General features: G+C 38.4%; 1 protein-coding gene across 4 annotated transcripts in view; it reads right to left on the bottom strand.

Annotated features, from left to right (window-relative positions):
- COL6A5 (collagen type VI alpha 5 chain) overlaps nucleotides 1–15,102 on the bottom strand; it is a 130,548-nt gene extending 115,446 nt beyond the window's left edge. For all 4 annotated transcript variants that reach the window (XM_057316005.1, XM_057316004.1, XM_057316007.1 and 1 more), the window contains exon 1: nucleotides 14,856–15,102. The gene's annotated coding sequence lies outside the window, so the exon portion shown is untranslated. The remainder of the gene's footprint in view (nucleotides 1–14,855) is intronic.
- Between the last annotated feature and the right edge of the window lie 355 nt (nucleotides 15,103–15,457).

The raw sequence follows: 15,457 nt of genomic DNA on the forward strand, positions 1-15,457 counted from the left end.
TCAGGCTCCTCTGCTATGAGCCTGCTTCTTCCTCTCCCACTCCCCCTGCTTGTGTTCCCTCTCTCGCTGGCTGTCTCTCTGTCAAATAAATAAATAAAATCTTTAAAAAAAAAAAAAAAAGAATCAAGAAGAAATGTAAGAGGTCAAAAACACTGTTACAAAACGAAAAATGCCTTTAGTGGGCTTTTTAGTAGACTGGACATGGGTAAGGAAAGGATCTCTGAGCTTGAGGATATGTCAATAGAAACTTCAAACACTGAAAAGCAAAGAAAAAGGTCTGAAAAAAATGGAACAGAATATGCAAGAACTGTAGGACAACTACAAAAAGTAAAACATATTTATAGTGGGAATACAAGAAGGGAAAGAGAGAGAGAAAGGAATAGAAGAAATACTTAAAACAATAATGACTGGGATGTCCCCCAAATTAATGTAGACACCAGACCACAGATCCAGGAAGTGCAGAGGATAACAAACAGAATAAATGCCAAAACAAAACAAAACAAAACAAACACCACCACCCACAAAAACTATACCCAGGCATATCATACTCCAACTACAGGAAATCAAAGATAAAGTAAAAATCTTGAAAGAATTCAGAAGAAGAAAAAAACACCTTATCTATAAGGAGCAAAGATAAACATTATATCTGACTTCTCCCTGGCAACCAGGCATGCAAGAAGAGAGTGGAGTGGAATAGTCAATGCATTAAGAGAAAAATCCACCAACTTGGAATTCTGCTTCTGGGATATTATCCCTCAAGAGTGAAGGAAAAACACACATTTTCGCAAATGAAAACAGATCGAATTTATCACCAGTAGACCTGTCTTTCAAGAAATGTTAAAAGAAGTTCTTCAGGGAAAAAAAATAATAGCGGTCAGACACATGAATCTACATAAAGATTCGAGTTTTAACGGTACCCAGGATTTATTTTAATCAGGTATAGTAAGACATGCAGACACAAAAATGATTGTCAAGAAGGAAGAAGTGTATATTTTACTCACAGGCCCCTAGAAACAGGAGGCAAAGCACAGGACAAAGGGCCATCTAGGGAAGAATTAAGCCAAGAGGAGCAGGCAGAGAAAGAGAGAGGAACTGTGGGTAGGAGCTTTCATTGTGGTTTTCCTGGGAAGGAATGAGTGAGGCCAAGTCGACAAGCCAGGTGGATTTAGAAGTGGATAGTTTGAAGCATCTCAGTGGGCTCTGGGCTGTCAGCGTGGTCCCTGGTTGTCTAGCACATCCTGGGATGATTAAGAAAAGGGGATAATGCCCCAGAGTTCAAGAGCCCAATAAGAGGAGTCAGGTGTGTGTATGGACCCAGGTTTGGTTGGTTTACGTATCAAAGAAGGGCTTGTGGGAAAATTCTTTCCTGTCTCCAGGAATTAGTCAACCATGGGGTGAGGCAGTCCCTCCCTAGTCAGCAAGACTCCAGATGCCAGAGCCTCAAGAATACAGAAATTAAGAAAAGAAAATGTAGTTAATACAAGAGCATTAGAGTAGGAGTAAATAAAGCTAAATACAAACCTTTATTCTTATTATTCTTAAACAGCCTAAGAAATAATAGTTTGTTCAAAATAATAACAATAATGTACTTGATGACTATAGTTTATATATAAGTGAAATGAATGATAACAATGATACAAGGGACAGGAGGGATGAAGTAGGGATACTTGGTTATTATAAGGTGTTTGCAGTACCCATGGAGAGATACGGTGCTCTGAAAGTGGATTTGGAAGTAACCAAGATATCCTTCGCCAAGTGGAATGGATAAACACACTGTGGGACATCTAGACACTATAATAGTATTCAGAGCTCAGAAGAAATGAACTATCAAGCCATGAAAAGACACAGAGGAAGCTTCGATGCATATTGCCAAGTGAACGAAGCCAATCTGAAAGGCTACATACCCTATGACCCCAACTGTAGAAACATCAGGAAAAGGCAAAACTATGGAGACAGTAAAAAGATCAGCAGTTTCCAGGATGTGGGGAAAGGAAGCATGAATAGGCAGAGCACAGAGGATTTTTAGGGCAGTGAAACTACTCTGTGTGATGCTATAATGGTGGCTACAGGTCATTATAAATAGAGTGAATTGTAATGTAAAATATAGACTCTAGGTGAATAAAATGGTAATAAAACCAGCTTGACCTGCTTTATATTAGCGCAATGAGCTGGACATTCTAAACAATGACATTTAACAAACTATTCCTTCCTAGTTGCACGGACTACTTCTAAGACCCCTCCCCCTTGGTGTACCAATTGATACATATTCCCATTCCCTACAGATAAAACTCACACCAGTTTGCATATTATTCTTCCAGAAGCTTTCCTACGCATAAATGAATCACAATGCACACTAACTAAAAGCAAACTTACATTTAACATTAATATATAGTCAAAACTGGGGCCACATCATAGGATACACCTGAGGGATCCAAAAAATAAATCTGAAATTTTATGCCAAACTTGTAAACTATTATTATTTTCTTAAAACTTTAGAAGCAGAATTATAAGCCATTGGCACTACAGTTCAGAAACAATAGTGTCCCGCACTGTCAGCTGCTGGATTATTCCTGAGGCCACTGTGTTGCAGTCATGCCACAGGAAGCAGATACTCATTTACAGATGACATTCAGGAAAAAAAGCATGTTATGTGGAGACACATTTTTTCCTTAACACTGCTCTTTTCTCCCATTCTTTTTATATTCTTTATGATGTTTGGGGTGAAGATCATGTAAAATAAATATTGACTACTTGGCGATTTTCCCTCTCTTAAAATTTTGAGCTGACATAAAAGGCATTCCCCCTCCCCCCCTTTAACAAACAGTGAAGGAATGTGAAGAATTCAAAAACAGAATTTTTTGTCTTGAAAGATTGATGGTGTAGGTAGAAGTAATAAGTAAGAATAAAATCCAGGTCATAAAGATAATTTGGTTTTATATCGCGGCCGCTAACACACTAAGCCAAGAGTCAGCAAACTTTCCCTGTAAAGAGCCAGGTAGTAAATATTTTGGGCTTTGACTCCAGTACAAATACTCAATTCCGCCCCCGCAAAGGCGGCCACAAACAATCCACGTAAACAACTGAGTGTGGTGGCGAGCTGCATTAGGACTGCTGCGTCCCCCGAACTTTGGCCTTATGAGCTTGCCATCAGAATAAAATTAACTAAAAATTACTTTTAATATATAACTTTAGATACTTAAAAAAGTTCTTTTTTTTCTGTCATAGGCACAACTTAACAGACTTTTGTGGGCCCTTATGTGAAGAAAAAATTTAAATATTTTTGACCCTAAAAGTTTAATTTTTTCCTTCTGATTGTTAAAGAAATTAAAGCATTTCACGAGGCCCTAAAAGTGCTGGGGGCCCTAGACACGGTGTCTTCTGTGCCTAGTGGACAAGTTGGCCCTATGTGGCTGTGTTTCAATAAAACTTTATTTGGTGGCAGGTCGCCGACTCTACACTAAACAATTAAACAAGTTTAGTATTATGATATAATCTCTATTATTCTGCCTGGTATGTATATTTATATTTATATTTTAAATATATATATTTTTTAATTTTAAAAACAATCGTTGGTTCAAATATTCCTCCTAAATGCACCTATCTAATTTATATTTTATTAATACTCATCTTACCTGTTAATCTATTTCCTTATTTATTTAACTACTGAAAATCCTCAATAATTGTCACAGACCAGTATGGTCATACTGGTTGAAAACAACACCTATTCTGATTGGTCAAGGCCTAGTCATTAAATATTGTTAATATCAGTTTTGTGTTTACCTTATTCTTCCTAATAGTTGCACAGTACTCCAATATACTGATGCAGCCTAATTTATTTAACCCATTCTCTATAGATTATTTTCAATTTTTTCACAATTCCAAACAGTGTCACAACAAACAGCATTGCACAGTGAAGGAAGTATTTCTATAGGATCACTTATTAGGAGTGTAAATTCTGGGTCAAAGGAAATGCGTATCTAAAATTATAATCAATATTAGACAATTGTAACAAAAAATGTTATGCCAAATCATGTTTTCCCACAGGACCATACGGGAGTCTTTATCTCTCCACATTTTCACCACACGCTTTTTAAGTTTTGGAACCCTGATTAGAGGCAGAAAATTCCATATTACTACATGGCTCTTTGAATTTGCAAGATTGTTAGTGAGACTGGTAGTTATATTTCTCTTATGAACAGTATACTTAAGATCTTTGCCCATTTCCCCTCATGAGTGTTTGTCTTGCAATGATCTGGATATACTCTTAATATTTATGAATATGCACAGTCCTGGATTTTTTTTTTTTTTTTTATCTTTTGTTGCTTTGTAGATGGAATCTTTTCTTTTACTCGCCTCACTAAATTATTTTTTGTACTGGCTACTTTACCGAACCTTCCTGCTAACTCAGATTATAATAGTATGCTCTTATTTTAAATACAAATAATGATACATTGGCCCCTTCTTTTTTAAATGTATATATCTTTTATTATTCTCTTAAACTATTTCATTTACTGGAACTTCAACAACAATGTTAAATGATGGTGTTGTTAATGTTCCTAACTTAATGGTAGTATTTCAAGTTTTTCACCACTAAGTGTGATACGCTGGCAGTTATTTATAATATATATTTCTAATCATAGAAATAAGAAAATAACCCTTTTTTTCTTATTTTGACCTAAAATTTAAGAAGATCAAGAATGGCTGCTAAATTTTACCAAAGACTTTTTCAGCATCTACTACAAATTACCTGTTGAACTTATTAACAAAATATTAGTGAATAATTTATTACAGTTCTTAATATTTAACTATTTTTGCTTTTCTAGAACAAATTCCACTTAGTCATTCAATATTTTCTTTCACGTACTAACAGTTAATTCTGGAATTTTTCATCATTGCTCACAAGTGAAGAATGCGTATATTTCGTCTGTTTGTGGGCTTTGTGTGGTTTTGTATCAGCCATGTTGCCTCATAAAAATGACTAGAAAACTTTTCTTCTTTCTCTTGTTCCTAAATATTTTTTTTTTAAGATTTTATTTATTTATTTGACAGAGAGACAGCCAGCGAGAGAGGGAACACAAGCAGGAGGAGTGGGAGAGGGAGAAGCAGGCTCCCCGTGGAGGAGCCTGATGCGGGGCTCAATCCCAGAATGCCGGGATCACGCCCTGAGCCGAAGGCAGACACTTAACCACTGAGCCACCCAGGTGCTCCTTGTTCCTAAATATTTTAAGTGACAGAGGAATTACTTATTCCAAGTTTCTAAAGGATTTACACATGATGCTAGCAGGACCAAAACACCAGCTTTCAGAAGACTCAATTCTTTCCAGTGTTAACAAGCTACTTAGGTTTTCTATTGCTATGTTAGATTTTGTTAATTACCATTCATGCTTCCTTCTACAGTTTTCCACTTCACCTGGTTTCATAGTGTTTACAATAGAACCAGATAAATTATCCTCTCATTTTTCTGTACCCTCTAAGGCTTATGTCTAATATCTCATTCCAATTATTATGCATTTTGTTTTCTTTCTCTTTTTCCGGATTATGATAACTAGTAGATTATTCCTTTTACTGTGGTTTTCTCTCCAAAAGACTTTTTTTGCATTTATTAATCAATTTGGTTGTTTTTTTTTCTGTCTTAATTTTCAATTTTCTGTCTTTACTTAGGCTCATTTTGTGTCTTCTAACTTCTTGAATTCAATGATTAATCCATTTATTTCTATTCTTATTTAGAAATGAAAGCTTTCTGAGGCAATGCATTTTCCTAACTCTACAACATTGGCTTTGATAGGCAAGCATTTTCATCATTATTAGCAGCCAGATATATTCCTCAATTGTGGTTTTAAAGTTTTCTAGTGGGTAGAGCGGCACCTGGGTGACACTGTCGGTTGAGCAGCCGACTCTTGGTTTCAGCTCAGGTTGTGATCTCAGGGTTGTGGGATTGAGCCCTGAGTCAGGCTCCATGCTCAGTGCAGAGTCTGCTTGAGATTTTCTCTCTCTCTCCCTCTGCCCCTCCCACTTGTGCTCTCTCTCTTTCCCCCTCTCTAAAATAAATAAATCTTTAAATTTTTCTAGTGGGTAGAAATTTTAAATTTGTTTTTTTTTAAGTTTTGGTTTTTTAATGACTCTTGCTTTTACTACTTTTGATTTTAATGCATTGCATTCAGAGAACGTGGCCTGTAATGTTTCTCTTTTTTGGAACAGACTGAGGTTTCCCTTGGGACCTGATATAAACTCACTTTTTAAAATACTTAATGGATGCTTAGGAAAAAAATATTTTCTCCTGATGATATAGGATTCATTATTAGTCTATTAGGTCATCCTTACTTATTTTTATCTATCTAATCGCTCAATGACTAACGTAAGTGGATCAATATTTCCCCCACCCTGTATTTTCATTTCTTGCAGTTTGGGCTTTATATATTTCTATACCATGCTAGCTATTTCAGCAGGTTTACAAAAGCTCTATCTTCATTGCAGATCATGTTTGTCATTTACTATTATTATGTGACCTTTCATTATAGTGTGTGTCACCGCTAGATGGTAAACTTCATCAGAGAAAGACATCTGCTTTGGCCACTGATGCATCCCTGGTATTTACTGGTGCCTGGTCAATAGTTAGTACTCAATAAATACTGCCTTAAAAAGAGAAAAAAGGAAGGAAGGGAAGGAGACTTTTAAAAAGCATGCATTATGCCTCATTTGATATATTTTTTATTGATCTCAGCATTATAAAACAGCATAATCCCTGCTTTCTCTTGGATAACATCATTAATGTCAATTATCAAATCTTTTTAATTTTAGATGTTATCTCTGGTAGAGAGCATTTGGCTGGACATAGCTTTCTGATCCAATCTGTGAATCTTTTTCTTTATTGGGGGATTTAAATTCTTTTTATATTATATTATAAAATGTATGTTTGGACTTGTGTCACCTCTATTTTATAAGTTATCCTTTACTTTTCCCTACTCTTTCTTTTAACTTTTTTTGCCTTGTTTGTTTTCTTTTTATTTTTTATTTCCCCTCTATTGATAGAGGAAGAAAATATATCAGATTTTTACTTAGAACAAGCTAAGCAAAATTACTGGTAAGTAAAATGTTTTGACTTATATCTAAATTTATCAAGTTTAGAAATGAAATTTATGACCCTCATCTACAAAAGATAAGAAAATTAGTCTGTTTACATTACCGGCCTCTTCTTTCATTTTCTTAAAGATTTTATTTATTTATTTACTCATTCATTTACTTATTTATTTATTTAGAGAGCGCATTAGCATGAGGAGGGGCAGAGGGAGAGAGAGAGAGAATCCCAAGCAGATTCCTTGCTGAGCACAGAGACCCACACAGGGTTCTATCTCACGACCCTGAGTTCATGACCCCAGTTAAAATCAAGAGTTGGAGGCTCAACCAACTGAGCCACCTAGGTGCCCCTCTTCTTTCATTTTTTTGTTGAATTTTATAGGAGCAAGAGAAGTCTCTTGATCTGTTATCATGAAATTATCTTTTAAACTCTAAGGTTTTTATACTGTAGCTTTTTATTTTTAAGAACATAATTCTTGCTCTGTGATCACAATACCACACTATCTCAATTTTATTTCTAAGTTTAAATAGATTAATGTGCCCTATAAGTCCATATCCATTCTTTTTTTACATTCAATTAGCCAACTTTATAGTACATCATTAGTTTCAAACGTAGTGCTCAGTTATTCATCAGTTGCATATAACACCCAGTGCTCATCACATCACGTGCCCTCCTTAATGCCCATCACCAAATTACCTCATTCCCCTCACCCACCTCCCCTCCAGCAACCTTCAGTTTGTTTCCTATAGTTAAGAGTCTTTCATGGTTTGTCTCCCTCTCAGATTTCTTCCCATTCAGTTTTCCCTCCCTTCCCCTGTGGTCCTCTGCACTGTTTCTTATATTCCACTTATGAGTGAAATCATATGATAATTGCCTTTCTCTGACTGACTTTCATCAAACAGCATAATGCCCTCCAGTTCCACGCACGTTGATGTAAATGATAAGATTTCATCCTTTCTGATGGCTGAGTAATATTCCATTGTATAGATGTACCACATAATCTTTATCCATGCATCCATCCATGGACACCTCAGCTCTTTCCACAATTTGGCTACTGTGAACATTGCTGCTATGAACACTGGGGTGCGGGTGCCCGTACAGATCACTACATTTGTATCTTTGGGGTAAATACCCAGTAGTGCAATTGCTGGGTCATAGAGTAGCTCTATTTTTAACTTCTTAAGGAACCTCCACACTGTTTTCCAGAGTGGCTGTACTAGCTTGCATTCCCACCAACAGTGTAAGAGGGTTCCCCTTTTTCCACATCCCCACTAACCTGACTTGTTAATTTTAGCCATTCTGACTGGTGTGAGGTGGCATCTCATTGTGGTTTTGATTTGTATTTCCCTGATGCCAGGTGACATGGAGCATTTTCTCATGTGTCTGTTGGCCATTTGGATGTCTTCTTGGGAGAAATGTCTGTTCATGTCTTCTGCCCATTTCTTGGCTGGATTATTTGGTTTTGGGGGATTGAGTTTGATAAGTTCTTTATAGATCTTGGATATCAGCCCTTTATCTAACATATCATTTGCAAATATCTTCTTCCATTCTGTAGGTTGCCTTTTAGTTTTGTTGACTGTTTCCTTTGCTGTGGAAAGCTTTTTATCTTGATGAAGTCCCAATAATCATCTTTGCCCTTGCTTCCCTTGCCTTTGGAGACATGTCTAGCAAGAAATTGTTGCAGCTGAGGTCACAGAGGTTGCTGCCTGTGTTCTCCTCTAGGATTTTGATGGATTCCTGTCTCACATTGAGGTCTTTCATCCATTTTGAGTCTATTTTTGAGTCTGATGTAAGGAAATGGTCCAGTTTCATTCTTCTGCATGTGGCTGTCCAATTTTCCCAACACCATTTGTTCAAAAGAGTGTCTTTTTTCCATTAGATATTCTTTCCCGCTTTGTCGAAGATTAGTTGACCATAGAGTTGAGGGTCCATTTCTGGGTTCTCTATTCTGTTCCATTGTTCTATGTGTCTGTTTTTGTGCCAGTACCATACTTTCTTGATGACTACAGCTTTGTAATAGAGCTTGAAGTCCAGAATTGTGATGCCACCAGCTTTGGCTTTCTTTTTCAACATTCCTCTCGCTATTCGGGGTCTTTTCTGGTTCCATACAAATTTTAGGATTGTTTGTTTCAGCTCTGTGAAATACGTCAATGTATTTTGATAGGAATTGCACTGAATGTATAGATTGCTCTGGGTAGCCTAGACATTTTAACAATATTTGTTCTTCCAATCCATGAGCATGGAACATTTTTCCATTTCTTTGTGTCTTCCTCGATTTCTTTCATAAGTGTTCTGTAGTTTTTAGAGTACAGATCCTTTATCTCTTTGGTTAGGGAATAGACCTTAGGTAAAGTCCATATCCATTCTCGGGTTCTTTATTTTGATTTTTCTTTCTGCCACCTAAAGCACCAGGTCAGCACTGTCCAATAGAAACAGAATGCAAGCCACATATGCTATTTTATTTATTTTAGTAGCCACATTAACAAAGAAATACATGAAATTAATTAAATAATGCATTTTACTTAACCCAATATGTCCAAAATTCTGTAATTTCAGTGTGTAATCAATATAATAATTATTAACACATTTTACATTCTTTAATATTAAATCCTCAAAATCTGGTATATATTTTACTCCTATAGCATAACTCAACTCAGACTACTCACATTTGAGGCACCCAATAGTCACATATGATGACTGGTTAGCAAAGCCATTGATCATGATACACAAAGAAAATGACATTATTCTTTAGGTCCTCAGCCCAAGGTCTTCCACCCCACAGACTAAGGAGATCAATGTCTCAGCAGATCCACAGTTCTCACAACACACACCAGTTACAAAGCTCTGGACTAGAAGATTTTTAGGAAGTGGCTAAGGAAGACAGGGTTTCTCAAGCTTTAATGTGCACAAGAATTACCCGGCATCTAGTTAAAAGGCAGGCTCTGATTCAGTAGCTCTGGAGTGGGGCCTGAGATTCTGCATTTTTAACAAGCTCCTAGAGGATGCAGGTCCTCAGAAAACACCTGAGCAGCAAGGGTTAGGTTGTACGTCCTGACATCTGGCATGACTTGAAGACTATCTTTCTGATACCTTCCCACTTGCCATCTACACCAATCTAAATCAGCTCTGTCGAATGCAAATATAGCACAAGCCATCTACTGGATGCAGCTGTAGAATTCCCTAGTCTCATTCCTGTCATTTTCCCTCTAAGCTCTTATCACTGAGTCATTTTCTTCTGAAATCGATGTTGCTGAAATCATTTATATGGCCAGTTTAATTTATTTTTTTATTTTTCTGCTTGAATATTTTATCCTTTTACCTTAAATAACACCATGCTAATCTTATTTGGGTTGGGGGTTTTTTGTTTTCTTAGAATATGATGAGAATTTTGACCTGCCAATGCAGATGTTCTTTTACTTTGGAAAAGTTTTCATCTAATTCCATATTTTCTCAACTAAAAAATATATATATATTTTACATTTTAATCTTTCTCAAATGAGAAATCTCTCGTGACACATTCATTTAATATGCAGTTTTATTGTTCCTTTTTATTTGCCCCCAAACTATTTTTAAATCAAAGGTACATCTTGACATTAATGATAGTTTGAGATCATAGAAATACGATACGTTTTATATTTATTTTCAGTTCCTTTTATCCTCTCTTTTGTCAGAAAATCCACATAGTCTGATGCTGTTTCTCTCGTTTTCCATCACTATTATTCTAACCATTTTTCTTTGTCCTTGCCCTCTGCAATCTATGAGATTTTTTCCCAAAGTTGTCCTACAAATCAAAACCTAATTTTCCACCAGGTTGACTTTTGCCCTCTAATTTGGGTTTTGGTTTTATGTCCTTTCTGTTCTTTCCTTGGCTTTGTCTTTCATTACCTCTTGCATTTCTCTGAGCCTTTGCTTTAGAAAACCTGTGTTCTCTAATGCCGAGGGGTTTAGAGTAATTTTCTTCTGTTTCCTGAAACAATTCTTGATCTTTGTTTTGCATATAACAAATGCTCCTTTTTTTCTTGGAAGTATTTTTGCATAAAACCCATACTGATGCTTTAGGTTTTCTGTGCATTTCTTTGAATGTGTGTTTGGGCAACTGTGGAAGGTAAAGTTCAGGCAGCAGGGATCTCACAGGAGTTGGTCCTGCACATTGCTCATTCGTAGTTCTCAGCTATTCTGTAGTTCATTGTTACTGAGAATAGACATTTTCCTCTCATTATACTCTTAGCTGCTTGTTATTACTTTATAGAAAAACTATTGGTTTCTTTCCTAAATTTATCTTGTAGTCAACTATTGCAATTAACACAATTGATTTCCAATTTTTCTCATAGCTATAGTCTATGTGAAACAGCAAACACTTACAGCATGCATTTATTTCTTATTATGTACCAGTCATTATCTTTACAACATCTCTATGAGGTGAGTACTACTGTTACCCCATAAGATAGAAGAAAATAGTGTCTTACCCAAGTTTACACAGCTAGTAAGTGATTAAATGCTGATTTGAACCCAGGTATATGGGCTCTGAGATCATTAAATCATCTTTAATTATTAAATAACAACATTTCATTATTTTATCTCTCTCTTTCCAAGCTTTTTTCTTACCTTATTGCAATGGTAAAAATGAAGCATATAAAGTTATCTTCCTTCTCTCATTTCTTCTACAACCTGACCCCTCCTGATTAAGGAGATCAACTGGGTGCCAGAAAAGCTAAGGTCTACAGTAGCTCTGTGCTGACTTGGTGCATGTGCTCATACGCTAGGGTTTAATAATTCTAAGCTTCGACTTTCCTATCAATGAAGTGATAATAAACATCTACTTGTTGACCTCTCAGGATTACTGTGAGATTTAAACAGAGCCATTTATGTAAACTGCTTCAAGACCTCAATAGAGATACTGCTGTTAGCACAATTTCACACCCAGAGCACTTCTAGTTCAGGGGCCTGTCTGCTTAACTTGAACATCCTCAAGCCATCCAGTTGCCTAGAAACTTGTTATTATCACATTTTCTCTACCACCTTCTATTCTTCAATGCACACACATGTACACACCACCATTCACCACAACCGTTGTCACTTTCCAATCTCCAAAGAACCATTCTTGTCCTGCATTCATTTTTCAGAAACTCCTGGTTGCCTATTCATTACCCAATATTCCCTCTTTATCAATAGAACCCCTACACTGATGGATAGGGCAATGTGCTCAGCTATAAAAACACATTTGCAAACCTCCTTTGTAGCTAATGCTAGCCAGTGAAATATACACTGAAGGTGGATGAGCCAGAAGAAGAGTAGGTCTTTTTGCGTGATGATTATACCCTTACTACTGATAAAGACACAGGCTCAGAGAGGTCGTACAGCTTGCCCCAAAACTTCCAGTCTCTCTGACTGCAAAGATGATGTTCCTTCTGCTGCACTACACTGTCCTTATAAAGTTCTCATCCCACTCTTCTGGTCTCTTCACGTCCTTTATTATCTTCCAACCGTGCTAAGGGAGAAGTCTCAAAGTGTCACTTCGGTCCATCAAAGAAAGTAGAATTTTACAGTGGCTTTTCAGAGACCAAGCCTTGAATTACAGTATGACCCCAAAACATGGCTTGAAGGATTAGAATTCAAGCAGATCAGAAGAATCCAGGGCAGGACCACAGGGCAACTGCCAATGACCCACTGGCTAATCCTTCCTCATAAGGTAGGCATGAATCTCCTTTGTATCCGAGGTCCCAACTTAGCCCAGTGCCCATCACTTCCTCCTCTGTACCTGCTCAGAGAGGACCTAGATCTGAGATCCTAGGAGTTTGACAGAGGCATCCTCAAAGCAAACTCCAATGCCATGAAAAGTACACACCTCAAGTAAATTCCTGTCCCCCACTGTCAGAGACAGGGGGTTCTGGATAAATGTTCCAGGGTTAAAAATTCTTCTCTTTTGGAAGGTGATTTGAACATGAAAGAGGGAAATAACATAAAATATGACAAAAATAAGACCTATGTTGCAAACCTTACATTCTATTATAAAAGAATGCTGAGTATACATGCTCTTTGAATTCTTTTGAGCAAGCTGTGTGTGCAGCTATGATTCAAGATGAGGAATAGTTACAGTGGCAAGTTTTATTTTCACAGGCACACGACATTCTTCGCAATAACTTGTAATTTTAACCAACATTTCCAAAGTTGTTATCTAAACAGAAGGGAGCCTTTAAAACCTGTGAGCAAGCCTCTCAGATATTTTAGCTTAAAACATGCGTACATAATTAACAATGATCATTGTATTAAGTATTTTGTCTACCAAACATATTAATAAAGATTCACTACTGTAACCATACAGCAGGGAGGAAACTCTGGGGAGATACTTTGGACTTACACTGGCACGTGCCACATCAAAGCATACATCCTGCATCCACCCATTGACAAGAAGGGAAAACTGAGAAACACCCACAGAGATTTGCTCCAGAGTCTCAGAATGACTCAGTAGATTTAGACTTAACATTTAAGTTAAGCCACCAAAGGAGAACAAAAAACACAACTAACAGCAAACCATTCATACAACCTTCATCATCAAATATGTCATGAGTGAGGTTCTCAGCAGTGATGAAGGAATCTGCAGGAATGGTTCAGAGCCTTGGAGATCAGGGAACAGCATAATTGGGGTTCCTATGGCATCCGTAATCATTACCAAGGGGCTTTCCCATAGCGACTGATTTCTTCCCAGAGTTTCTAAGAGGTAGCTAGCTCTGGTACCGGATTCATCAAGGAAGATGACAAATTGTCTTTCTCACTTTGATTCATAAGTAATCTCAGGATCCCTAAATATTCTACTTGTAAAATGTATCAAGTCGACTTCAATACAAGCCAAAAAATATGTCTCGAGGATTTTTAGTTTTTCTTAAGGATTTTTGTTCAGAACTCATAAAGTAAATCTCTTTCAAAATATCTAATCTGGCAGTCTGGGTGAAAAACAATAACAAAAATTAACCTCAGAAGGAGCACTTAAACACCAAAACCCAAAATAAATGTAAGGGTATGAAGCACTGTACCAAATTACAAAACTCCAGGTTAAAGGAAAACAACTCCACCCGTTTGGAGATTTTAAAAGAACACCACTCCCTCCTTCACTTTCAAAGAACCTTGCTTGGAGCCTTGCACATAGTAGAGACACGGTCAAATTCCTTAAAGCCCTGAGTGCTGTTTTGAGGAAATGAGAGATCACAGTTCAGTTTGACACTGAACAGCAGTTCCCATGTGCCATGAGTGTTGCAAGCTTCTTACTCTATCTGAATATATCCCAGTATCTAACGCCTCATGGTTTATTGTCTATGCAACCCTTCCTGTTCACTTGGGAGTCTCTGCATGGAGTGAGGGGTGCAAGCCTTAAGCTAAATGACCTCAAAGTCAGGGGTAAGCAAACGTTAGCTGCGGCAGGCTCTCCTGGAGGGCTTGTGAAAACACGCATTCCTACGCCCCATACCCAGAGAGTCTGGTTCAGCAGGTCCGGCTTGGGGCCCAAGAATCTGCATTTCTAACAAGGCTCCAGGGGATGGGGATGCTGGGGGTCCTTGCACCATGCTTCAAATAGCACTGCTCTAAGGTCCTTTCCAATTCTAAAAGTCTAGCCTTTAAGAACCTAGTCTCAGCCATGTGCGAGATTCCTTAGAGTCCGGGATTTTAGGGCATCCCACAGGTGCGAAAGCACCGGAAGGGAATAAGCTCACTGGCTCCGGCCTATCCGCCCCCTGCGCGCTCCTCCGCCCACCTGGGGCCTCAAGCCGCCGCGCCTCACACTCACCGAACTTCCCCCGGGTCTGGGGCCGCTCACAATCCCAGAGACCAGCGCCCAGCTCTGCCCAGGTCGGCAGGGCGCCGGCGGCGGACGGGAGGGAGCGCGCGGGAAGCCGGGTCCGCGCTGCGCCGCAGGGGGTACCCAGCCGCAGCCCTTTATAGCCGCCGCTGACCCTTGACCTCGGCCAGGCTGCCCTGCTGGCTGGGGCTTCTAACTGCTCGCGGGTTTTCATGTGGGTGTCCAGAGACGCTCCAGCTGCCTGTTGGCTTAGCAGCGATTCCGGAGAAGCCGGGGGCTGCCAAGAGAACTTGAGAAGTTTCTCAGAAACCGAGGGCAGCCTTTATCTGCCGGCCGCGGAGCTGAGGTCACTGCTGCTGCTTGGGCTGAGGACTCACTATTTAGCTCCAAGGATTTACTCACTGGTATCTACAGAGCCCTCCTGCAGAGAAGCAGAGAACATTCCCAAAGAGGGGAAGGTGGGGGGGGGGGGAGCAGAGAGAACACCTGTGCTAAGGGTAGCAGTTCTTTCTAGGAGCTTCCAGCAAGAGCAAAGTTAGAAAGTGGAGCAGGCAGCAAAGATGAAGATATGATTTAGCACATAGATCACA

This window comes from Ursus arctos, unplaced genomic scaffold, assembly GCF_023065955.2.
Source record: "Ursus arctos isolate Adak ecotype North America unplaced genomic scaffold, UrsArc2.0 scaffold_20, whole genome shotgun sequence".
In the NCBI taxonomy this organism is placed as follows: Eukaryota; Metazoa; Chordata; class Mammalia; order Carnivora; family Ursidae; genus Ursus; species Ursus arctos.